This window comes from Lampetra planeri, chromosome 41 (genome assembly GCF_965212315.1).
Source record: "Lampetra planeri chromosome 41, kcLamPlan1.2.h2, whole genome shotgun sequence".
NCBI lineage: Eukaryota > Metazoa > Chordata > Hyperoartia > Petromyzontiformes > Petromyzontidae > Lampetra > Lampetra planeri.
The window spans coordinates 6,212,715-6,240,400 of record NC_136147.1 but is presented as its reverse complement, the minus strand read 5'-3'; the positions used below and the strand labels follow the sequence as shown (position 1 = coordinate 6,240,400).

General features: G+C 46.2%; 1 protein-coding gene across 8 annotated transcripts in view; it reads left to right on the top strand.

Annotated features, from left to right (window-relative positions):
- The window catches only part of LOC144732126 (ankyrin-2-like), a 252,711-nt gene that overhangs the window by 108,918 nt on the left and 116,107 nt on the right, over positions 1 to 27,686 (top strand). The window lies entirely within an intron of this gene.

Below are 27,686 nucleotides of genomic sequence, written 5' to 3'. Positions count from 1 at the left end.
TGTGCAACGGTTTAAACAAAAATGTCTTTAATTGGCATCCAAGAACCCAGAATACAAAGTAGATTTCAAAAAGAGGGAGGGGAAAAAAAACCCCACCAGGTAACGTGGAATAATAAACTTGGGGCAATGCACCCTCAAGATTCGGGTTTCGATAAGAGGCGTCCGGGCTCGCAGCTCAACCGCGGTCGGGGTGAAGATCGGGAGCAGTCGATTTAAAGGGGAGGGGAATGTCCGACGTTTTTTTCCGAATGCACTTCAGGAACTTAAATCGCTTCCTGAAGAAGCTTCCAGCACGTGGAGCAAAACGTCGGATATCGTACTACCAGAAAACAAGCTGTCCGGAGGACCGTACACTACAACGTCAAAAACCTTTGGAACAAATAAAACTAGCTGTTCCATGTATTTCCGAGCATATCGTTTTATTTATTCCTAGAATGCAATTGCCAGCTTCAGGACATTAATAAGCATTGTGGCTATTTATGCGTGCACGGTTGAAGTCACAAATTATGATTTTTACGATGCGTTGCAAACTACGGACACAAAATTTGTGGTCAAGGCCACGGAACGACTTCACGCGTCCTATTTGACCTTTAATCGCGTTTCGTATGTGAAGTCTCTAAGCTGGTGGTGGCAGTGATGTTCTCATAACTCAGGGTCAGAAGAATACCAAGAATAAATATCCTAATTAAAGATTCATGGAAATCCTTTTACAAATATAGAAGAAGAGAAAATTGCACATTGTATGTGCTTCGGGGATGGGTCCTCTGGGCTTCCCAGCTGTGGGTAATACCGCACTCGAACATTCATTATCTAGCTTACATGAACGGGTTTGAATTTATATCTTGTTTTCTTTGCATGTGCGATATTTTAAAGTCGAGCGTTTTGTAAAAATGCACATTATAAAGCAGAATGTAGTGTTTGTAGAGAATTGAATAAACTGGTATGACTATCCCACTCAATGAGCATGTGACAACATCCATCCCAATGTTTTCGCAGTCCCGAATCCGTGATGGAAATTCCACTTTCCTATGGTGTGACCAAGTATTTCAATACAGTAACAACCACTATTGATTTCCCCACAAAAGTGGTACAGTAGTCGATATGTTTTCTGACCCCAAAGATGGAGGGGATTGACTCTATCCTCAACTGGGATTTGAACCCGTGACCGTTCCGATTTGCAAACCACTGTGCCCATCCAGCCCATATATTGACATGCGCAATAATCATACTGTTTGACGTGAATTGTATTCACAGCTACCTGTCAGGCATGTTCATCCCTTCCCATCACGTCTAATCTCTAGGAATGCATGCTAATGCTCATCTTCTGATGTCCATGCACTCTGGTGTTAACTACCTCGCCTGGTATACATGAGGTCGTGGGTTCGATCTCGACCCTGACGCCTGCTGTATATTTGGAGTTTGCGTGGTCTCTCTCCCCGTGGTTGTGTGGCTGTTTCTTCGGGTCCTCCGGTTTTTCCCCCCACATTTCGCTATCATTTTGGTAAGGCCGCTTCTGAAGAAGAGCTGTATAGCTGGGTGGGCCTTAGCTGGTAAAATAAAAAAAGTTGAATGGTTTTAGCTTTAATCTCCAGGAATGCATGCTAGTGCTTGTCTTCTGATGCTCGTGTCCTCTTGCGATGTAAATCTCGTGTTAACCACACGCCCTTCCCTTCGTACCTTGCCCATTTCTTTCTCTGTTGCATTTCATTAGACTATGGTTAAACACATTTGAAAGTAAGATGCTTACAGAGGACAGCCTCATTGTATCTTTAGATATATATATATTTTTTTAATATCCTAAATGGTTGTAAGACCAAATTTTGTTTTAAGAAATAAAAATATATAAATGCTGTAATAATTTCGATTTAAAGCTTTCGTGACTGCAGGGATTCACCTTCTTGGTTCTTTCGGTAAAGTCACGTAGAAGGGAAATAATACAATAATAAAAATAAAACAATAAAATACAATTCTCACGACGTTTCGGGCACAACGCAAGCAGCCGTCCTCAGGTGAAGAACAGGTCTGTCAGAAAGACAGCCGTCACCTGAGGACGGCTGCTTGCGTTGTGGCCGAAACCTCGTGAGAATTGTATTTTATTATGTTTTATTTTTATTATTTTATTATTTCCCTTCTACGTGACTTTACCGAAAGAACCAAGAAGATGCTGTAATAATGTAGTAAATAATGAGCTCATGTGCAGGTGCTGGGTGGATGAGTACATTGCATGATTGTGGGAGGGGGCTGCAGCTTGCGGAGGCCTTCATCCAGCAGTGGATTAACCCTGGCTGATGATGTCGATGATGATTTAATGTTGTAAATGAACACAAAATGTTGCACATTTCCATGATACGAGAAAAAACCAACAGGCATCTAATTCACTTGTTGCATTAAACAAGTGAAATATATATTTGACTGCACGGCAGGGTTTAAATTGTATTTGATCAAATTCAGTTTCATAAGTTAATGAATTTTAAAAGAAGAGCAATACAGTCTTGTTATTGTAACTAGGAACCAATCAATATGCGCGGCCGACATGCACGCTTCAATATTCCTAAATAATTAATCACGCGGATGACCTTTGCAATCTAATGTATTCGTAGTGCGGCATGGAGATGGGGAGCGGATGTCAGAAGCGCATCTTCGTTTGAGCGATGGTAAATGGACCTGTAATCTGGTTTTCCGCCGCATGGTCGATTAAAATGCAATGCTCGGAACGGTAGCAAGGATCTTTGGAAGCGGGGAGTGGCAGGGGTGGTGTGCGGGGTTCGTGTATGGGGTTAGCAGGCGGTGTGTGTGGGTTGTGTGCAGGGCAAGTAGGTGGTGTGTGTGGGTGGTGTGGTGGTTTAGACCTCCTGCCAGCGGGCGTTCGACACTTCACGTGGCCTCAAGGTGCACATGGCCTGGCACAAGAGTCGTGGTGACGTCACCGCCGCTTAGTGGCGAATGCCGGTTGTTGTTGTTGGTTTAGTAGGTGGTGTGTGTGGGTTAGTCGACGGTGTGTGTGGGTGGAGATTTGGGTTAGTAGGCGGTGTGTGTGGGTGGTCTGCAGGGCTAGTCGGTGCTGTGTGTGAGTGGTGTGCTGGGTTCGTAGTTGGTGTGTGTGGGTGGAGGTGTGGGTTTTTAGGTGGTGTGTGTGGGTGATGTTGGTGTGTTAGTAGGCGGTGTGTGTGGATGGTGTGCAGAGTTAGTGTGCGGTGTGTGTGGCTGCTATGTGGGGTCAATGTGAGACAAGCGAGGTTAGTGTATGTGTTTAGCGTGTGGGGTGAGTGTGGTTGCAGTGGAGGGTGAGTGTGCGAGTTTAGTGTGTAGTGAACTGGGATATTGTACAGGGTTAGCATGCGGTACACTCGGTTGTGGATGTGGTTAGTGTATGGGAATAGTATTTGATGTGCATGGAACGAGTGTAAGGTGTGTGGGGTTGGTGTGTCGGGTTAGTTGATGTTAGTGTCAGATATGAATAGGAAGTTGTGCCAGTTTAGTGTGGGTTGTGTTTGGGTCACATCAGATGGAGATGCAGTGGATTGGGTGTCTGGCTTTCGAGTCTGCCCTGAAATGCCCCTTGTGATTAGAGGTAATCTCAGGTTTCCTTGGGACTTGGACACAACATACCTACAGTAAATACGAACTCAGAACGCCACTCACTAACAGTGTACACTGGAAGGACATATTCAGAAGTAAATATTTACTCCCGTTGAAATTCAACGATTTAGGGCAACTATTCAGTGCTAAAATTCGATTCTTTCTGTCTCTTTATTACCACCTCCTTTGCGTTTTCAAACGTTTTTTTCTGTCTTGATTGTACAGTTGTGTTTTCTTCAATATGCCTACCTATTTAATTATGTAGGAATCAAACTAGTTCTGTCAGGATTGTAGGCCAGTGTGCGAACCGATGCACATACAGAGTATATACAGTCGTGTGTTAAAATAGAAGCATTGTCTTGTCCACTTGCTTGGTAAGACATTAGCGTATGGCGTGACATCTGATTCACTGTTGAATCCCGCTGCACTGCTTGGTAAAGTATGGTCATGATCGATGTCGCATGGGGAAGGGCTGTGTATTGTTATTTTTTTCGTGTCCTCATTGAGTGGGTAAATTAGGAGCGAAATTAACCGGAAATCGAAATTATTATTATTTCATTGGTACGATAAATCTTAACTACGTTCAATAATCGATAGGCAAGTCGAAGGTTTAAAGAGCCAAGCCATGGTGTTATTTACTTGTAATAATTAATATTTACAGCTAACTGATTCTTTTTGTTATTTTAACTTTGACACAGGCCAGAGTTTTAAGGGGCGGGGTGGGAGGAGGGGGTGGGGGTGGGAGGAGGGGGTGGGGGTGGGAGGGGGGAGATGGAGAGGGAGGGGGCGGGGGGTTCTATCAGCGGTCTGAGTGCAAGGGACATGGGTCACTGAGTCTGAAACACCAAGAGTCATTTTACAACCGCACATCCTGAACACTCGAAGCGCTTCCCGCCCACCCTCTCAATTGCAGTGTCTCCATATGTGAGAGGACGCTCTACAGATATTACCTCTTAACATCTGCATTTCGGGAGGTGGCCGGGTGACTTCGATGGCAAAGAGCGGAGTTAGCACTGCCGAGATTCTGCGTTCAAATCCAGGCAATTTAGCTGCTGTCCGTGATTAAAAAACAAGTTCTTAATTGAGTGTGATGAGTTAATGATCTCAGCCCAATCACCAACGACTGCGCCACCAAATCCATTTGCTTCTGCTTCTAGTTTGGTATTCCAGTTCTGTGGATAAAAAAATATATTTGGCTGACTGTGACCCATGAACAGGGGTCGGCATCCCCAAAATAACAAGAAGAGCAACTTTTTTTCGAATTACGTAAATCAAAAACTCATTATTTCAAGAACCACAATGCATGGCGAATACGGGACGATCCTTAATAAATGACGTCACGAAGCAGTCCTTGAAGAGCCGCATGCGGCTCCGTTGCCGGAGGTTGCCGACCCCTGCCCGTGAACAAAACTCTCAGTGGCTAAGTGGATGGGAAAGTGCTGCCCTCTGCTGCATAGACCAGAGGTCATTTGAAGGATTTGCTACAGAATCCACTTTCGTGGGCCGTTCCCTGCCGCAGAGGGTCGCTCTGCAAGAGCTCCAATTGGGTATTTTGTTTCATGACAGGTCGCCAGGAACACAATTGAGATAAACCTGGAGGGAAATATACATATATGTCAGATAAAAAAATAATCTGTACATCAAGATGCGGCTGCTAGAATTATTGTATTTCCTGTTTACAGTCAGGATTGTTGTATTCGATGACAGATCTGGAGAAAGTAGAAACCCATTTGCAAATTGCATTGGGTGTCAGAGCAGATATCTCAGAGTGCCTGCTATGTATCAAATAGTTTAAACGTTCATTACTAAAGTCTCACAACCATATCTGCTGCATGGTTTTTAGAGATTTTTCTAATTTCAGGGCCCTCTAAATAAAACTTTTCAGTACAACAACAGCTCTGCCTGCAGTCTCGTAGGCAACTCACTCGTCTTGAAGTGGCCATAAGATGGTAGTATAAAAATTTATTCTTGAATCTGTGTAGAGCTTTAAGTGTACCTCCTCATGTGTGTGTGCCGTCTCTGCGTATTCCAGTTTCCTCCCACATTAAACCACAGACTCATCAATATGTTTGGCCAAACATCCCAATGCAGGACCCTCCTGAAAAGGAGTATTGAGACTCTTGTGAGGCCTTCCTGGATAAAGGGAGTAACTATATCTATTGATTTGTTTATTACTACACTGAGGCTGCTGAGCAGAAACTCTCAAATGAAAACATTTACCTTCGTACAGATTAAAAATAAGTGTTTTCAATTCTTCCCTCAACATTTCCCAGGCAGGACGTGAAAAAACGCATTCTTGTTATATCTACAGCATGAAATAATCTAGGAAGATAAGTAAAAGGGAGGGTGGAATAAGAGCTGAGAGCTCCGATTGCAAGGGACGATCTAAAGAACAGATATGGATATTAGCAAGACTGCCTACTGCTCCATGACATCGCAAGCAGTCCAGCGTGTAAGCCTCTAAAAACGAAGCTGTGTGAAACATCTGGAGTCATGAGTGTCCTGGAGAAAGGGGCAACCTATTTGTAAATTGCTTTGGGTGTCAGAGCCCGCATCTCACAGTGGCTGCTGTGTATAAAAGAGAGTTGTGCCCTACTCGGAACAATGTCTCACAGAGGGGGGGGGTCTTCATAAACATCTAGCATCTTCTTGGTTCTTTCGGTAAAGTCACGTAGAATGGAAATAATAAAATAAAACATAATAAAATAATTCTCACGACGTTTCGGCCACAACGCAAGCAGCCGCCCTCAGGTGAAGACCAGGTCTGTCTCCCTTGCGTTGTGGCCGAAACGTCGTGAGAATAATTTTATAATGTTTTATTTTATTATTTTATTATTTCCATTCTACGTGACTTTACCGAAAGAACCAAGAAGATGAATCCCTGCAGTCACGAAAGCTTTAAATCGAAACATCTAGCAGTTCGACAGTATTGGTTGCAGCAAGCCTGGCTCTGCTGACGAGACACTGGATGTCGATACCAGCCCAGAGTTTGCTCGAATTAAACCAATGCTTCGAAAAACGAATATTTCCTAGGTCATGTGGCCGATAGGATGTGTAAAAAAATAAGTGGAGACAGGTATGGGATGGAGGCGTGTAGTATTGTCTGCTTATTTGTATGGGATGAAGGCGTGTAGTATTGTCTGTTTATTTATATAGGATGCAGGCGTGTAGTATTGTCTGCTTATATGGGATTGAGGCGTGTAGTATTGTCTGCTTATTTGTATGGGATGGAGGCGTATGGTATTGTCTGCTTATTTATATGGGATGCAGGCGTGTAGTATTGTCTGTTTATTTATATGGGATGCAGGCGTGTAGTATTGTCTACCTATTTATATGGGATGGAGGCCTATAGTATTGTCTGCTTATTTATATTTGATGAAGGCGTGTTGTATATTGCCCGGTCATGTACGTGGGGTGGAGGCGTGGAGTATTTATTGCTTGCGTGTCTCAAATAGAAATTGTGACGGCAGGTGGCGCTCTAACACCACTGAAATCGTGGTGCTAAACTGAGCCGAGACGGGGTGGGGGACCCCCCTCCCTCGCGGGTCTCGGCTGCTGCAAACGTGCAGAGCATCGCATCCGAGCCAGCTCCGGACATATTTCTCGAGCGTTTTACACCATGGAGGAACATTCATCTTCAGAATATTTAAACTGGAGGAATTCGATGAAGCACAGGTGTCCATTAACCAGCCCGATGCCACGGTTCCATACCATAGCGTCTTGTTCGACCCATTCGCCTTGAATGAGATCTGATCTCATTCATATTCATATTCAGCACCTTCACTCAAGGCGGTCGATGACACAGCTTACACAACGGTGACACAATGATTTCGATGGCAGGGGTGTGCTACACGGATTGAGGAATGAGTGACAGCGATAGAGGGATCACGAGAGGGTAGGGGAGGGACGGGAAGGAGTGCGAGGGGAGGGAAGAGGCAGTGGAGAATAGGGTGTGGCGTTAAGGGAGGAGCAGAAGGGGGTTAAGGTGCTGGACTGCTTACTCTACAAATTATTTAGCTATTTTGAAATACCACAAAAGCATCGAGCGACTTTGGCCAGGCAAAAAAATCACTTCACATCAATAACACTCCCCAGAAAGAAAAACAAATACATACAATCACAGGTTACATTTCAGGCAATTTCATTTCTTCGTGAGAGGGCTCTGCTGTGATGTAAGGCCATGTCCATAAACGTGTCCGATGATATTTTGTTCCTTTTAGCACAGCGCTACGGACGATCGTGTCTTGCGTGTGCTTTGTGCACCGCTGCCAATGCGGTTTCACAATTTGTGTTGCGGATTTATTCTTTTTCGATTTTAAGTTTTCGTGACTGCAGGGATTCATCTTCTTGGTTCTTTCGGTAAAGTCACGTAGAAGGGAAATAAAAAAATAAAATAATAAAAATAAAATAATTCTCACGACGTTTCGGCCACAACGCAAGCAGCCGTCCTCAGGTGAAGACCAGGTCTGTCGGGGAGACAGACGCTGTCTTGAGAATTATTTTATTATGTTTTATTTTTATTATTTTATTTTATTATTTCCCTTCTACGTGACTTTACCGAAAGAACCAAGAAGATGGATTTATTCTTGATAAGTCAACGCATTTGAGCACACGTGTTGTGGGGCAGAACGGATGCATGCAATGTACGATGAGACCTCTCTAATGGTATATTCATATATAAATGAACGTTGCTATTAATAATGCATAGTGCAATGCTAACAGGCTCGTGAGCCGTACAAAATTATTGCTGAATTTAAATTTTCTTCCCCCTTGAACAATAATTGTTTTTCAGTGAACACTCTGAACAATCTATATCAATGCTACCCACCTTGTACACATGCAGTCTTACACACCGATTAAGCAAGGTTGGCTATGTACGGAAGAAAAAAGTTAAATATACATGCATACTGATAATTGTGTTTTTACCCTTTTATCTGGCAACAAAACTGACACCTTTTTTACAAGGAGTCATGTTTGCATAGACCACAATACCTGCAGTCGTAATGCAAACAAAAAACATAACTCTGATAATGTATGCACTGTCCTTGAAGTTGATTGGTCCAACACCATGTGAGACTAGGCTCTAAGGAAAGCTTTCTCGGGTGTGGACCAATCAACTTCAAGGACAGTGCATACATTATCAGAGTTATGTTTTTTGTTTGCATTACGACTGCAGGTATTGTGGTCTATGCAAACATGACTCCTTGTAAAAAAAGGTGTAAGTTTTGTTGCCAGATAAAAGGGTAAAAAAACTATTATCATATTTTTCTACTGGCAAATGAGGTTCCAATGGTACATAAATACTGTCTACCTGCCTACCTTCCTTCCTATAATCTAGATTTGAAGCTTTCTTCCCTTACACAAACAAACTTGGCTACCTACACACCCATGTACCTACCTACATTGCAACTTACCTGCATCCTTTTCTACACACATATCGATCAGCCTACCCACACATCTACCTACATATTCTTGGTTCTTTCGGTAAAGTCACGTAGAAGGAAAACAATAAATTAATAAAAATATAAAACAATACAATTCTCACGACGTTTCGACTGCAACACAAGCAATCATCATCAGGTGTGAAAAACACGGGAAGAAAATGTGTGTTTTTCACACCTGATGACGATTGCTTGTGTTGCAGTCGAAACGTCGTGAGAATTTTTTTTTAAATATTTTTATTATTTTATTGTTTCCCTTCTACGTGACTTTACCGAAAGAACCAAGAATATGAATCCCTGCGGTCACGAAAGCTTTAACTCAAAATCTACCTACATCCTTACATACCTATTTACCTGCTTACCTTCCTACACATATACCAGGCTACTTGCCTACCCACATACATATCTACCTGCTTACCGTTCTACTCACCTCCATACCTGGCTATCTTCCTACACTTCTATCTACCTATGTTGACAAAGAAAACAGAAACGCTGGATGGTGTGCAAAAAAGCACGCAGCGTTGTATGCTTGAAATCCCACTGAGACAGAAAATGGAACACATGGGATCAAACAGAAAACACAAACCAAGAGACATTTATATTGACTTTTCAGAAAATTCAGTGGGCTTCGATGCATCACTCGAAAGGCTGATGTCTGATGGACAAGACTGGTGATGGTGATGGCAGCGAGAGGTGAAAATGCACTCAAGGATAGAGCTCCATGGAGATGGAGCATTGAAATTGGTTCAGGAGCGAGATGGATTATGCAGGAGTGATGTGGGATGTTGGCACTGTGGGACTGTGAGGGATGGTAACGGCATGGGGCTGGCGGCTTTCATTCAGCAGTGGATGGACAAAATATGATAATGACAATTATGATTATGGTTTTTTCGGTAAAGTCACGTGACTTTACCGAAAGAACCAATAATATGAATCCCTGCAGTCACGCAAGCTTTAAATCAAAATTAGGATTATGGTTCATGATTTAATTTCATCAAAACAAATCAAACACTCAAAAGGGAAGCCATCGGATGCGCTTGGTGGATTGTATCGCGTGTTGTTTGGCACGATGTCCAAAGTTTCGGTCGAGTGCTATTCAACTCACGAGAAAAGCTCCCGGCACGTGGCACGAAACGTCAGACGTCGTGCCGGGCAGTGCGCGGTACAAACCGACAGTTCATTGGAGAGCCGTACGGCACAACCGCGAACACCTACACAGTGCTAAATCAATAGGACCTTCCAGTTGAATTCGGGGCAGCCCATTCCATCGTGTAGCGTAAGGGGTGGAATCTACGAAACTGCATCTCGATTATTCTCAACATGACAAGGGGGCGGTTGTGGCGGGCAGGTGGGACAGTGCCTCTGCGAATTGGAGAGCAGTAGCATAGCGGTGACCCGAGTTCGATTCCTGCTCACGGCCACCAACGCCAGTGACGATTATCTGAATCTGTACTGGGCCTCCGCTAGGTCGACTCAGCCTCAAGTGAGTAGTACCTGGTGCGGTGTGCAATCGTAGCCACTGGGGAGACGAAGGCAGCCGGACATTGTACTGGCCACCCACCCCCTCGTGTGCCGTTTCGGCCTTCATACGTGTTACTCGCTAACAGCACTTGCCCCAACATTCTGTTAAGGCTGCACGGGGGATCTTTGTCTTCTGTGCTAATTGGAGCGTGGCGTGAGTCGCGCGCGCGCTTTGCTCCCTCGCTGATTCACCTCGCCAGCTCCCACCCCACCAACCGCGCACCTCCCACCCCCTCACACCTTCCCACCTTCCCACCCTGCCACTGTGAGAGCCCCCCCCCCCCCCTTTGAAATAGTTAGCACTGTATGAATTGCTCCTTGAGAAATGTGCTTATGCCGCAGGTGAAAATACAGCTGGTGCTCTTTAACAATGCTACGTGTGTGAAACGCGAGGCCTTTTTAGCTATGACGATGAATGTAGTAGAGTGATAACTAGCCATGTTACAATCCCACTCACCTGTCTGGTGATTTGATGGATTGTCACGATTTGGCGGTCTTGCGTCCCTCGAGTCCGGCCCTCGGTCGGGTTTCCCCGGAACAAAAAAAAGAAACTAGGACACGTCATGGGATGAAGAATTCCTCGCAATTCCAGAAGGGTTGGAGAGCTGCATGTAAAAGCGTCGTATTAAGTGGCGTATTACTGTATTAGCAAATCGCAAAAAACCGGGACTTACATGCTTACTCATACTCTTAGTTCTTTCGGTAAAGTCACGTAGGTAAAAAAAATAATTAAAATTAATAATATGATAAAAATCACGACGTTTCGGAGGCAACACAAGTCTCCGTCATCATGTGGGACCGTCACAGTCAGATTTGCTGCATCAAGTGTGTTGCCTCCGAAACCTCGTGATTTTTATTATTTTATCAATTTTAATTTCATTTTTTACCTACGTGACTTTACCGAAAGAACTAAGAGTATGAATCCTTGCAGTCACGAAAGCTTCAAATCTAGGACTTACATGCTTCCCAGGATAGCTGCCTCAAAATGAGATCGATTCTGGGAAAATCGGGACAGCTGGAAAACCTGCTCGGCGCAAGGAAAGTGCCGTGGTTTAACACGTCGGCTTTTGTGAGCAATATTATCCACAATAAAGGTTTTTTGGGTGAGGCTAGTAGCCAATTCTGGCGAATCGCTTGATGAAGCTGGTTGTAATTACGAGCGAAACGTCATACTCGAATTGTAAATGTTGTGGGATTACTCTCCCAACACACAGATGTGCTGAAATAAGAAATAATTATCACGTTTTGTTTAAGTAACAAACCTTATTGGCCGTGTTGGGTGGTGGCGGTTTTAACGACACATTTCAATTTACCCGACGATCTAACCCACAAAAGACCTTTATTATAAATTGCCTCGGCTCTGGTTGTTGGGCTTGGCCACGCGAGTGCGGCCTCACTCCGAGGACTTGGCTCAGAGGCAACGACCTCAGCCCAGAAACTCTGACCTCGGCCTACAGCCCTCCTGGCCTTGGCTTCAGTTTGGCCTTGCGGTTTACCGTGTGGCTAGGCTTGCCAGCTGCCCTCGTTTTTCCCAGGACATCCTGTTGTTGAGGTACCTGCCCTGGTTCTGTATGCTCACGCATCAAATTGTGCGTGTAAGACAGTGGCGGCTCCTGCAAAATCTCTCAGGGGGGGCAAATGTCTGGATGATTGATAAGGATAAGGTCCACCCATGCAATGGATAAATTAACAGCTTAAGCATGTAAAGGCAACTTCACTTCTTTAATATTAATGAAAAATAAAGTGACTCTTACAATACATCTTGTTTGTTTCTATACTCACTATTATTACAATCCACTCAGTTTCTTTTATTAAAGATTCCACTAGGTGGCGACAAATAATATTGTTGGATGAAACGTGCTTACGTATGATGACGTAAGCACGTGTGATGACGTAAGCACGTTAGTGCGAGCCCTCCCGGAAGCCATAGAGAATGCATTGCAGCGCCCACCGTTCGAAAAAAAACATCTTTGAATGTAAGTCTATGGGACCACTCAGGGCGATTCTCAGCCGGAGGGAAATCGCCCAAAAAGAGGCGGTACTCCACAGAACGTGACATGACGCTGATTGGACTATATCCAGAGGCACAGTAACGGCTGAGATTGGTGGTGCGTTGCCTAATCGCCCTAATGAAGAAACCGCCCCTGGTGTAAGATTTGATTACCGTTTGATTATTGTGTTGTAAGTAATGGTACCGCGTGACCCCTGCAGCCACTCGAGGTACTACATTTACCACAACATTTACCACAATGTAAAACAAAAAAACCCATGGAACATAATCGTTGACAATTCTCTCGTGCTGAGCACAGCCACAAACGCCGAAAGCGCCAATGGGCCAGTAACAAACAGCACTACTGAAGGTGTCATACATTTGGGACGGGGTGAATCGTTACTTGCTTTGTGTAGACGCAGCTGCGAGTTAAGAGGCTGTACGATCAGGGAAATGGATGCCGCATTTGAAGATGGCCGTTGAAGGGAATGGTTGGCGTTTGTTTCGCAATGGCGTGAGGTAAAGTGCGGCATTACGTCCAGCGCGTGGTCAATGTGCAATACGCTACTTCACATTGAGGAAACACCAAGCACATTGGGGGATATTATGGGTGGAAAGAAAAGAACGGACGTTTATAAAAATACCTTTTCAAGGTCAATTAATGTCTATGCTTGGTAAAGCTGCATGGTGAAGCTGTTCAAGATGTCTCCTCATGGTGGACTCTCACGTGAAGTTTAATAAGGGACAGCTACTTCAAAACAGCAATGATTCCGCCCTGCTCAGATCTTGCCTTCGAATCATGGGTCTCAACCACCCGTGGTTAATATGGGTCTTGCTTTCTCTGGTTCCTAATTGTGGCCCAAAATATGAAAGTAATCTTTTTCCACGAAATTTGGTGAATTTTTTTTTTTAAGGATTCATTGCCATGCACTGAACGCTTTTAGAGGGGGCACATACAATGTGCGGTCCGAGTGGAGGTAGACCTTTTGAGGTGTCGTCGGAAGTTATTCTCTGATATAATCTTCCGGGGCCCCGTTCTACGACACAGGGAGGTGCGCTGTTCGCTGCAAGAGTTTTGAATGGAAATTTCGACTTGAGACGCGACGTGGATTTCGCAATTGCAATATGACCAAAAGAAACCAAAACACATTAACTTAAATGAGGTTTCCATAGTGTAGATGCTTGCCCCGAGCTCTCATACTCTGATGGTGCATTGTCTTTGAGTTGTGCGCCTTTTGGCGTCATCTGGTCCAACCCATGTGAGACTAGGCTCTAAGGAAAGCTGTCTCGGGTGTGGACCAATCAACTTCAAGGACGGTGCACATTATCAGAGTTGTGTCTTTTGTTTGTATTATGACTGCAGGTATTGCGGTCTATGCAAACATGACTCCTTGTAAAAAGGTGTCAGTTTTGTTGCCAGATAGAAGGGTAAAAAACCAATTATAAAATATATCTGTCCCGCATCAGTCTCGTAGTGTCTTGTAATTTGTTGTCGTTGGAAAGGGGCAGTTGCCATCTCAACCGATGGAATGTAGCGAATTGTATACAGACAGCACGCACGTTTGATGCGTAGACACCGCGTCTGTATTTCTCGCCCCCCCCCCCCCCCCCCCGTGATGGATGAGCCTCCGGGTCCTCGGCGACCCTGTAACCTTGTGCGCATTTCGGGCTTGGGCGTCCGACGAGGTCTCTCTGTGTGTCTGCCTGTTCCACCGCTCACTTACCCGCGTACAATTGTGAGTTCAAGAAAGCCACAAACGTGAACCGTGGCCTGACCCTTGCAGAAAAACGTTAAATGCCTGAGCGAATGCCTCCATATTTTACTAACAGCACATGAGAGAATACCATGCTGGTCAATATATGGATTGGAAAAAATGGAGCCAGATGCCTGCTTGAATGTAACAATTCGCTGTGTGTGTGTATTTATAAAACGGCATAATTTTAATTCCTTCACATTTTTTTGCTCCTTGATTGTTGGGAAAAATCTGGCGTACAAGGAAGCAACTCAATTTTAGAGGAGGTGTTTTTTTTACTAATTGTAGCACACGCGGATTTTTCGGACGGTTGCAAAACCAGGCGCACGCACCCTACGCACGCACCCTACGCACGCACTCACAGATGCACTCACGCGGCTTTAATGGGTCCTCATTTTGACTGCTAATCAGAAAAGTATTCCTGACCGTTCTCAATATTTCATGAGCGACCGTGATTGGATGAGTGCTTGCCAAGGAGAGCCCGACCGCTCGGTCGGACGGCGGTTGGCAGCAAGGGCTACCGCACGTATTCCTAGGATGTCTGTGAAACAGGGCATTTTGTGGAAAATCATAAGATAAAATAACTATTGCATTTATTTTTATTGGTTTGAAATCTAAAAGCTGCTTTCCAATTTTTTCTTTGTAAATAGAGTCCCGGGGGAAGTTTTTTTTTTAATGTTTTTTTTTATTCTCCATCAACCACTTAACTGCCATCTTTAAATCTATTATATATATCCTCGCTCTGTTGCTGGCCACAGCAATCACGACTGAGCCACTTATTGGCAAGATAACGTGCAATGAATGCTGCAAAAGGATATAACTGTCGGGCAATTGTACAAGAGCATGGCGGAAAGACTTCCCCGAGTCGTTTTACAGATGTCTCTAAAAGCAATTGCAGCTGTATCTGCCAAATTGGGTGGGGTGGTGGGGGGGCACCGCAGATGCGTCTGCATGTCTCGTGTACACGTGCAAGTGCGCGGCACTTTCGTCAATCCACTGCTGTGAAAGAGAACTCCTCCCCAAGCTGGGCAGGTCACAGGGGTTATTTGGCCACACTTTACGATGCTGGTCAGTGCGGATTTGGTTGAGGCTGTTTGCCTTGAGAGATCATCGTGCAAAGCAGATGAACCAGGGAGCAATCACCTAACATGGCAGCAGTTCACCTGCACATGCCTGCCTCATCCACAGGACCAGACAGGCCTGCAAGTGAACATCTGTGTGTGTGTGTGTACATAGGTGCTCGCTAACAGCACTTTCCCCAACAGCCTGTTAAAGATTTTGATTTAAAGCTTTCGTGACTGCAGGGATTCATATTCTTGGTTCTTTCGGTAAAGTCACGTAGAAGGGAATTAATAAAATAATATTAATATAAAACAATAAAAATTCTCACGACGTTTCGACTGCAACACAAGCAATCATCATCAGGTGTGAAATCCACAGCAAGAAATTTTTCTTGCTGTGGATTTTACCGAAAGAACCAAGAATATGAAAGCCTGTTAAAGCTATATGGGGGATCTTTGTCTTTTTTGTTATAGGGCTTTCAGGGTTGACTTTATGGAATAGTAGATCGTAGCACAGAAAGTTGTACTGTACTTCTATGCTTTCACATCTACACTCCCTGCCTCCATCAAGCCACACTAATAAGAGTGGTGAAGTATGCTGTGCATTGACAAAAGAGGCTGCGCATGCAGATGCACAACCTGGATATAATAAAATTGGCGATTTAAAATGTAAGGTGGTTTAAAAAACAGCTGCTCATATATTCCAAATAGGTTGCCGTGAAGGCGTCGGCGTCGTTGTTGAGGGTGCAGGCGGTGCACAGGCAACGGGGCCCGTAGGTCAGAGGGGCTCAGATGCCGGACAAGAAAGGAGGAATATTTTGACAAGGAGGGGGGCCCCCCTTTTCATTCCTTGCACCAGGGCCCTTACCCATCCCGCTGCGCCACTGAATGCAGGTTTTTCTTTCACACGATGGAGACAAGAGTGCCACTAAAAATCATAATAGGTTTTTTTTTTTGGGGTCGGATTGCATGAAGGGGAAATGTGTGTCGTGCATAATGCTGTCACGTGGAACACACGTGGCCAATGTATTACCGCTTCAGTGCACCGGCACATTGGAGAGGAATCCACAGAACGTGACGATTGGCTACGACGTTTCGCAGGTGGTTACAGCAAGCAGCATCGCCAGGCGGTTGCTCTCGTTGTGCTCCGTGGCAGCTCTGATGTGCAGGCAGATTGTACCGGCAAGAGGCTGGGGAATTTGTTTCAGGGTCAGACCAGGAGAGGGGGGTTGGGGGGATGCAGGGAGACCTGGGCTCGGGGCATCGCGACCATCGGGGACTAAAACCCAGACGGCGGAGTGTTGCCACCTTTCAAATCGCTCTGCATTATTAAAGCAACTCCACTCACAGCTGGGACCCCCACTCACGATAATTCCAGCTCCCTGCACGCCGACCCCCCACCAGCCGCCCCACGCCGTGACCCCACGTCGTTTTTGCAGTGCGTAATTAAACGAGCGTCGTACAACGCAGACAAACCACGGGGAAATCACCTGGCAATCACCTGGCGTGGCAGCGGTCTACCTGTACAACCCTGCCTCACTCATCCACAGGACAAACGTTCCTGCGTGCATGTGTCTCTTTGTGTCTGCACTCGTGTGCCGTGCTGACATTCACGGGTGATCTGTCAGCACTTGCCCCAAAAGTCTGTTAAGGCTGTACGGGTGGTGTTGGGTTTGTGTCTGTGCTATGCTCCGGGCGAGCTGAGTTCGATAATTATCTGAATCGGTCCTGGGCATCTCCTAGATCGATTCAGCCTCCATTGAGCACCTGGTGTGGCATGTAAACATTGCGACTCGCGAGGCAAAGGCGGCCGCGCGTGGTGCTGGCCACCCACCCACTCGTGTGCCATGCCGGCCTTCATAGGTGCTCGCTAACAGCATTTATCCCAAAAGTCTATTAAAGGCTATACGGGCGATCTTTGTCTTTGCCTGGGAGAGAGATTGCGCATTCATTCATTTAGTCATTTGTTCGGTCATTTGCTCGATCGTTTGTTCGATGTTTTGTGCAACCAAAGGCGCGTGGATCTATCTTGACAATCTAAATGCTCACTAATTCAATTACTATTTGTTTTCTTGCCCTCACACGTATTTATTTATATTAGTTGTTTGTGGATGTGTGTGTTGCCTATGTGGCTGCGGCGAGTGGTTTGCTCACTGCGCTACGAACCCGGTAGACTGTGTTCAATTCCCTGTGGTCATGTCAAACATCTGAACCAGTTCTGGGGGCATGCTCTAGGTCGGCTCAGCCTTAAATTAATTAGTACTGAGGAGACAAAGTCAGCCAGGCATGGCCCCAGCCACACCACCCGCTCGTGTGCTGTCAAGTCCTTAATAGGTGCTCCCTAACAGCACTTGCCCCAACAGTATAATACCATATGTGGAATTTTATTTTTGCCCTATGTTTATCTCGTGAGGAGTGGTGGTGCAGTGGCTAGCGCAATGCGCTACAAACCTTATGACCTGAGTTCTGATTCCTGGCCATGGCTCAAATCATAAGCAAGTGGTAGCTGAACGTGGACTCTGCCTCTGTGCTGTGTGAATACCAGGGCTGGGAAACAGAGGCGACTGATTGTACATAGTGCTAACCACACAACTATCTCAGCCTTTATCGGTGCTCACTAACAGGACTTGTCTTCCGCTCTGTATGGCTACACAGGTTATCTTTGTGTGTGTGTGTGCACATTTCGCCCATTTGAAACCATAAAAAAGCCACTTCTGAAATGTACGACTTACCTTAATTATTCATGATAATTTTTTGCGTTTTAATTATCCACAAGAATATGGATTTATATTATTCATTGCTATTGTTCCAGGTAGAATCCAATGTCATGTTAAAGAGTCAACATTGAGTGCTCTCAGGTTGTACAGTGCTTTGGGGTTGTACTGCAGGTTGTCTGCCGTCATGTCCGATGTTTTACTCCAAGTGCCAGGAGCTACTTCAGGAACCGAATTCAGTTTATTAACATTCCTTCCCATTATTAATGTTACCCCTATCCCCTCCCTTTGATGCTGCTAATCCTGCATAATGCACGGGCATATGACTTTGAAACCGCCCGCCCACCTCCTACGCATTTCTCAAGTAGTACTAATCCCATATCTGCATTTCCCATAAATATGCTAAATTCCTCTTGATATGCAAATTATTTTGTCAAGGCGCTCTTCCCCCCCCAAACCAGCTTAAATAAACGCTCCAAGCCTGGGGTGTTTCATTCAGACTCTGTCTTCCCGACAGACCTGTTCTTCACCTGAGGACGGCTGCTTGCGTTGTGGCCGAAACGTCGTGAGAATTATTTTCTTATGTTTTATTTTTTATTATTTTATTATTTCCATTCTATGTGACTTTATCGAAAGAACCAAGAAGATGAATCCCTGCAGTCACGAAAGCTTTAAATCGAAATCAGTTTTGAGAGTTATACGGCGCACTCGTGTGTCCGTCCATCGGTCTGTCACTTACAATAGCAACTTGTTATTTTACGTGAGTATTTTTTCTCTGAACAGCGATAAGTAAAGGCTATTTCTACCTGTCGAAGCCGCCACCCATGTTTATAATTACAGTAAACCAGGGACCTACGCTATTGAAGATGAGCTAATCTGACAGGCTCTTAGAAGTATAAAAGCTCTCTTCTCATTCATATATATATTTTAGTTGAGAGTTGAATATTTTTTTAGGAAAAATCTGGCTAACATGTGGAGTCTCTTGGGAAGGACGGGGCGAGGGGAGGACTTAAAACTGTGAAATATGCTGTCGATGGCCCACTCACCCTGCATGTACCCAATCTTGTCAGATCTCAGAAGCTAAGCTGGCTTTGAGCCTGGTTCGCATGTGGATGTGTGATAACAAGTGCAGGTGTGGTACGGCTGCGAAGGATGCGGGGTGGCAGTAGATGGCAGTACGGCAATTGGCGCAGTCCAGCGACAGATTTGGTCCACTAACTGTGGATCCCTTCGTATGCGTGGGTTTTCAGTGGTTACTCAAGTTTCCCACACACACAAAGCTCCTTGTTCAATAGAATTGGTCAAACATCCCAATGCAGCAGGGCCTTCCTGAAAAAAGGTCGTGAGACTCGGCGAGGCCTTGCTGGCTAAAGGACATTATCCTCATCACCATCCATGAGCTAGCCACTGCAGTTCCACTAATTGACGTCGCTCCTTGCGTAGGTGAGAGATGCTACAGAGCTACACAACAATGCGAGCGAATGCGTCGACATGCATAGGTGTCCATCCACCAGTGGAACGTGTGCAGATGCTTGGGTAGATTATACTGGTAGGAACCTCCTGGTTACACCAGCCCACAGGGGATTATTGTGTCCGTCGTGCAGGGAGGGGCTGGGTGGGGAGGGAGAGGCTGGGTGTGGAGGGGAGGGTGGTGAGGGGCTGGGTGGGGAGGGGCTGGGTGGGGAGGGTGGGGAGGGGCTGGGTGGGGAGGGTGGGGAGGGGCTGGGTGGGGAGGGGCTGGGTGGGGAGGGGTGGGGAGGGGCTGGGTGGGGAGGGGCTGGTCACCCCGTGGTGCCCTTATAAAACTCAACGTTTAACCTACTCACGCCGGCTTGTGCCCGCCCTCAGAGTCGGGAATATTTGCGGAATACACCACGCCGCCGTTGACCCTGGCCACTGACCGAGCAACCCAACGTTCCTACCAGCTCCCTCCGCAGCAGGAATGTGTTTACGTCGCAGGAGCATGAGATATTGCGGCGGCTTTGGGAGGCCTTCATCCACCAGTGGACTGATCATGGGTGACGACGATGAAGATGATGCAGGAGTGGATAGAGTATGACTGATGCCCACTGGCTTTATATTGATTGGCAGCGGCCTTGCTGCGGTGCTGCTGTGATTTAAGCGACGGCTGCTGCTGCTGCCACTTGTGATGTCCAAGCACTCACGTGCCGAGTCTCCATCGCTCTCTCTCGTGTGGGATGCATGAACGTCGCATGAACGTCGCATGCGCCGCCAGTGACGAGGAAGGGTGGCTCTTGCACCCCCGTCCATAAATGACATCATGCACCTGGGGGGGGGGGGGTGAGAAATGTGACGTCACATAAAAATGCGCAACTTTAAATAAATATAGAATTGTTATAACACTAATTGTTATAACACTCCTACAACATCAGAGTGCAGCACCACATTAAATACGCACTACAATGGCAATAGTTTAAAGCATGTTTTATGTTCAAAATGAAAATATGGTTTGGGCGGGGGGGCAGAGCCTTGTGACGTCATATTTGAGGGGGGTCTGACTTTCTGTAACGCCTTGTGACGAGGGGGGGGGTGGTCTAAAATCGTCCAAAATCGCGTGACGTCATTTATGGACGGCCCCTAACGCAGCGTTAGACCATGGTGGTGCCAGACGGAGGAAGATCCAGGCTGTTAAGACAAATATCCCCCGTATAACCTTAACAGACTGTTGGGGCAAGTGCTGTTAGCGAGCACCTATGACGGCCGGCACGGCACACGAGGGGGTGGGTGGCCAGCACCACGCCCAGCCACCTTTGCCTCCCATGTGTCGATGTTTACACACCGCACCAGATACTGATTTGAGGCTTAGTCGATCTAGGGGAGGCCCAGCGCCGGTTCAGATAATCGTCACTGGTGGTGGCCGTGAGCGGGAATCGAACCCGGGCTCTTAGCGTACTACGCCCACCGCTCCCATGCACCACGCGTCATACAAACATCCTGCAACTCACACGTGGAACATTGTACATCTGCTGTCATTGCATGGCAATAGCAAGCAGGCGTGGCCAACACACTCCGACCACCGCCATCACATCAAGCACTCTCTCGCGCGCTCTCCTCACTCTCTCTCTCTTTCCATTTATTTTGAAGCCATTAGCGGCTAGCCCTGGGTTTTGAAAGAAAAATAATCTGTTTCACTCGCCTCCCCACCCTCCCCCACCACTGCCCACCCTCCCCCACCATTGACCACCCTCCTTCCCCGACAAAGATCCCCCGTATAGCTTAAACAGACTTGCGGAGCAAGTGCTGTTAGCGATTAGCACCTATGAAGGCCGGCACGGCACACGAGTGGGTGGGTGGCCAGCACCACGCCCGGCCGCATTTGTCTCTCCCAGTGGCGATGTTTACACAACGCACCAGCTACTCATTTGAGGCTGAGTCGACCTAGGGGAGGCCCAGGATCGGCTCATACCATCGTCACTGGCGTCGGTGGTCGTGAGCGGGTTTCGAACCTGGGGAGGCCAGAATTGTAGCGCAGCGCGCTAACCGCTACAACTACCGCCCCCACACAACAACCGCCATTCGCCACTAAGTGGCGGTGACGTCACCACGACGCTTGTGCCAGGCCATGTGCACCTTGAGGCCACGTGAAGTGTCGAACGCCCGCTGGCAGGAGGTCACGGGGCAGACCCAGGTGCCACGGGTCGACTGGCCGAGATGACCGAGATGACTGGCTGATGCACCACCTGTGCCCCCTACTGTACCAACTTGCTGTGCTTTAGCCACCCGGCGCTCCGCTCGTTGTTGTGAGCGTTGCTCCTCCGCCCTCCGTTGTTGCTGGAGGGCGACTGCCTCCAACTGCCCAGTAGCGTCCTTCACGAGCCTCCTCCACTGAGGCCGATCTTGACACCGCTGGTACCAGTCATCGGCAAGTCCACTCAGCTCCACATCCTCCCACACACACACAGACACACGTACACACACGCATGCACGCAGATGCAGACTTATAGCCTTTCACAGATTGCTGGGACAATTGCTGTTTGCGAGCACCTATTGTGGCCGGAACGACACACCTATTATGTGGTGGGTGGTCAGCACCACGCCCGGCCCCCTTTGTCTACACGGGTGTTGGTTTTAAGTTTGTTTTTTCTCTCTCTCTCTCTCTCTGGATTTTTGTTGTCTCTCTCTGCTTGTGTATCGGTGTTCGTGTCTGTCTTACAAATGTCACACTTAACTTCTAACTTAGCAATCTTTGAAAAACGTAATCAACCAGTCTATGCGTTAATTGTGTGTTGACCGACTCTCTGTGTTGCATTACATTACATTTCGAAAATTTGCTAGGTTATTTAATTCAGTGTGTCTCTCTTCCTTTTCCCTTCATTTTTCCAAGCTTCTGCAGCGTGCCACTCATTGACATGCTAATTTCTCTACCCCCTCCCTCTCTCTCCACCCCCTCTCTCTATTTAAGGCCTCGACACAGAGACGTGGTTTCTCTGTGTGCCTATGTACGTCTCTCTCTCTCTATGTATCTCTGTGATATCTGTCTCTACTTATATGTCTGTCTATATGTCTCTGGTTCTGTGTTTTATCTCTCTCTCAAATTTAGCATTCTCAGGAAGAACGTAATCAACCAGGTAGGGTGTTGCCTGTTATGTAATCCGACTCTCTTGTTGTATTACATTACATTTCTAAGTATACTAGATTTGTGTTCCTATTTAATTTATACCTGATGACGATTGCTTGTGTTGCAATCGAAACGTCGTATGCTAGTATTTAATTTATTATTTTCTCTTTATACGTGACTTTACCGAAAGAACCAAAGAATAGGTAGGGTGTGTTGGTGTGTTCGGCACCGCAACGGGGTGTTCATTTCAGGCTGAGTCAGCCTAGGCGGAAGCCCAGGACCTGGTGAGAAAGAAAACAAATCGTCACTCCTGATTGTTCGTGAGCTGGGAATCCGACTGGTTCGTGATCGCCGGGTTCGTAGCGCAGTGGCGCTTAACGATGCCCCCATTCGCACACAGACGCACGCAGCCCGCTTGGCGCAGTACGCAAGTCCAATGCAGACGCGCAATGCCCATTACTCACTTGCACACTGCGCTCCAAAGAAAAAAAACAGCCTCACACACTCCTCCTCCCTTGTATATTGACTCCACCATGCACATTGCCATGCACTCATACGTACAAAGACCACCACGCCCCCACCCCCGCAGCTCCTAAAAGCCGAAGAGACTTGGGGGGGCACGTGTGTGTGCGTTAGCGAGCACGTTATTGAGGCATGGAACGGCACACGAGGGGGTGGGATGGCCAGCACCACGCCCAGCCGCCTGCCTTAGGCGCTGTTTTCAGCAAAAATGTACTCATTTGAGGCTGGGTCGACCTAGGGAAGTCCCAGGACCAGGTTTGGCGTTGGTTCGTGAGCGGGAATCGAACTCGCGTCGCCGGGTTCGTAGCGAGGTGCGCTCACCGCTGCAGCTGCCGCTCCCCACTCACATCTACACACGCGCGCACTCACAAACACATTATATATGCACGTGTTCCTCGATGATGATGATTATCAGCCATGAGCAAACGACGCATCCACTACGAGATGAAGAATTTCCCCCAAATTCCCACGTTGCAACAATGCACCTGCGCACGAGATCAATTCAAGCGCTCCGTCTCCCCCAGTGGTGGTCCCCCCCATAGGCACGTTCAGTCATTTCTTTGTCTCCTATGCACACGTGCTTATTATATACAGCGTGCTGCATTACACGTTGTCATTACTCTCTTTGCACGCAGATACACACCATATATGGATGTCTGTACAAATAACACGTATGATACATTGCATCGCCTATGCATTCTGTATTTTGCACATACTGTACCCCGTTCAGTATATTTGCAAGAGCATGTGTACTGTAGCAATAAGCATAAATACATCAATACAATCACTCAGCACGTACTGTATAATGCAATAGTAATGCATACTGTAGCAGATATACTGTTATGAAGTATATATGTACACAGCATAAGTACACGACTGCGAAACGTAGCATACATGCATATCACATATAAAAGCATGCACGCACACATGGCATTGTACGTAGCAAATGTACAATATAAGCTGTAATTCATAGCATATATACCGGGACAATTGGTATACACACGTACAGTATAGGGACATATGCACATCATATACACGCGTGCAGTATTTCAAATGGTGTATCTGCATAATTGATGCATTTTGAAAGTGTTGTTTTAATTATCAGATGTCATTTTGTTATGAGCAATGGTTTGTGTGTGCAAAAAATTGCCATCGTTATCAGCAGGAAATCATCAGCAGCAACTCAGCTTAGTGTATGATCGTCATTGTCATCATCAGCAGGAGTTTTCATCGATATGGCATGATTATTGATGAACGTCATAATCCTCAGGATATAATAAATAGCATTAATATGATCGTATGCGTCATAACAGCAATATCACATGTTTCGTCATTGCCGTTAACATGAACATCATCATTATCAGCGCACCATCATCAATACATGTTCATGAACGTTATCATCATCAATGAATATAGGAATCATTATTAATTTAATAATATATCTTGATGACGAACGTAATTCTGAGTCGACGCTTTATTCATAGTAAAATCCATAATCATCATTAAATAATCCATTATCATGGACATCATTACAATCATTAAAAACTTTGTCACGGTTAATATTACGAACATTATCATATATAATGTGTATATGGTCAATGCTGTCATATAAGTATTATTATCAATACAATGCAGTGATTATGATCATAATAATCTGAATTACAGTATCATTAGGATGCTATGATATAAATGTCATCAGCAGCAGCGGCGGCGGTGAGCTGAATAATTTTCTGCGTGATGTCATGCATCTCATCTTTTCAAAATGAAAAAAATACACATTAGGCGGAGCAACTCAACGAGCGAGAAAGAAAGAGGAGAGAGGGGTGGGGAGGGAGTGAGTGAGGATGGGAGGGAAGGGGATGTGGGGAGACTGGTAGAGAGGGGAGGACCAGGAGGGAGGGAGAGAGGACCAGGGGAGAGAGAAGGAGACATCCGTGGACTCTGCAAACGGGGCAGGGCTACCTAGGCAGAGGCCACACGTCCACTGCAAAGCAATTAAACACCATCCCTGCACTGGGATTTGTTTCTGTGCATGCTCGGACGAAGCCTGCTTTTGCAAAAAAAAAGGATCGTAGGAACATCACAACAACAGCGACGGCGTAACGCAAAGAGTAGCGATACGAATTAATAGTTACGGTGGAGGAGGAGGCGGTCCAGGAATGGCGCACGCGGCCTCGAAGCTGAAGAAGGCTCGTGACCAGATCCAGGAGGTGTCGGTGCCGACACCGAAGGACAAAGAGAAGGAGCAGGCGGACAGGGAGAGGGAGGAGAAGGAGCAGAGGAGGGAGCAGAGGAGGCTTTCGCGAGAGAAGACTGAGCGGAGGCGTAAGGTCAGGGCTGCTGGCCACACTGCCACCAATTAATTAGAACGGACCGCGACAATTACAGCACGTGTGCGTACACGTGTGTGCGTGTGCACGCGCGTGTCTGTGTGCGTTAATGGATGGTGATGTGGGGTGGAGCGGTAGCGTCGTGGTTTGCGCAATGCGCGCTGTGAATCTGTTAACCCTGGGTTTGATTCCCAGACACGGCTACCATCAGTGGCGGGTGAAATCTGAACCGGTCTCAGTCCTCCGGCCTCTGGTGCAGTGTGTAAACATCAGCATTGGGGAGACAAAGACGGCTGGGCGTGGTTCCGACCACACCACCTCGTCCTGTTGCCGTGCACTGCCTTGATAGGTTTTTGCTCACGGCGCGAGGCTACTAGAGGGATCGTTGTCGTTGTGTTCGTGGAGCGGAGTAAATATCAGTCCTGGGGATGAAAAAAAGAGTCCGAGGGTGTTGGTGGTGCTGGTGGTGGCTACCTTTTGATGTGCGCCGTGATGGCAATAACAGGTGCTCGCGAACAGCGATTGCACCAGATGAGTCGTTTGATCCAAATGTTTGTCTTCTATAGAATTACCGAATACATTGTGTGTTTATAATGATTGCACTGTGTTCTACGTATAAATGCAGCATATTAATATTTTAATCTATTGTGAAAACAGGTCATGCAGTCTATCTTTACAGGCAGGAGTGGTCTGGGAGTTCTCGAAGCAATATATTATTTAAAAATGTATATTTAATTCCCGGATTTTTTTCGTTGTAATGCTTACATTTTTACAATATTCGGCCGAATCAGCGCCGGACAAAATTACAGATTAATTGTGTTGATGGACATGCTTGAGATCGCAAAATCATAAATTGTTGGTTTCAGTTATTACAGAATACAGATTTACGATATAAATAATACCGTCGTAGAATTTACCGCAACGATGCAGCAAATGTATACAGGGGCATAAATGTTTAAAATTGCCCTTTTTCAACTCAGCCGTTGGGTGACTTAAGTCCGACTTCGTGGAACAGATCACTGTTTACGTAAACGCCGCAGTGAATTTCACGTGAAAACTTTGTAAACGCAGCAAGTTGATGTTCCTGAGCAATAATTGTTAGGGTTCACATTTCTGCCACAGGTGTAGACTTGGTGCTTGAGAGATTAAACAATATAATATTATAAATATAGTCTGTGGTTTTAACAGGGATAACAATTATGGACATAATACAATCAAAACATGAAAAAAATTTGGATTTAAATGTATGCATTGTCACAAGCTGAGAATATGGTGATGACTTGGGGAGGCCTTCATCTAGCAGTGGATCGATCATGGCTGAGGACGATGATGATGGCATAAAAAAATAATCAGCCTGACAAAATGTAGATTTTAGAAAATATTCACACGTTGACGGCAAGCCACATAATTCGCTCATTAAAAAAGCTCTCTTTGAAATATATTTATTAAAATCATGTCTTGATTCAATATTCGAGAACATGTGCATGTGTAGGCGTATTTCTGCGTTGGCGTCTCCATGTGCCTCGCACACTGACTGCGCTAGAAGCCAGCCATCTGGGTTCGATTCCCGATGGTGGCCAATATCGGTGCCGAGTCGTATTTAAACCTGGTCTGGGCATCCTCTAGGTCGACTCAGCATTAAACGAATGCAATATTTTGTACGGTGTGGTGCAAAAAGATCAGCAGATAACTCAAAGGCAGCGCCGGACATGTCGCTGGCCACACGATACCCCTGGTGTGCTGTGCTCGCCCCAATAGGCGCTTGCTAACAGCACTTCAGGCTATACAGGGGATTTTTGCCCCATACACCAGCTATCTTTTTGTTGATAATAATATCACTGCGCTACCATCCTAGTACCGTAAACGTAAGTTCGATACCCAGTTCAATGATACTATTTCACACTTATGTTGATGCAGACCGATAGCACCTTGTACTATTTACTCCCAGACGAGGTGTGGAGAAACAACGGTCGTCGGAGGGGTGTAGGTGTGTGGTTTCCCCTAGTTTGACTCAGCCTCAAATGAGTACCTGGTGCGATGTGTAAACATCACCACTAGTGGGACAAAGGCGGCCGGGCGTGGTTCTAGTCATCCACATCCTCGTGTGCCGTACCAGCCTTAATAGGTTCTCGCTAACAGCACTTGCCTCAATAGTCTCTTAAGGCAATGGGGGGGGGGTCTTCGTGTACAGAATA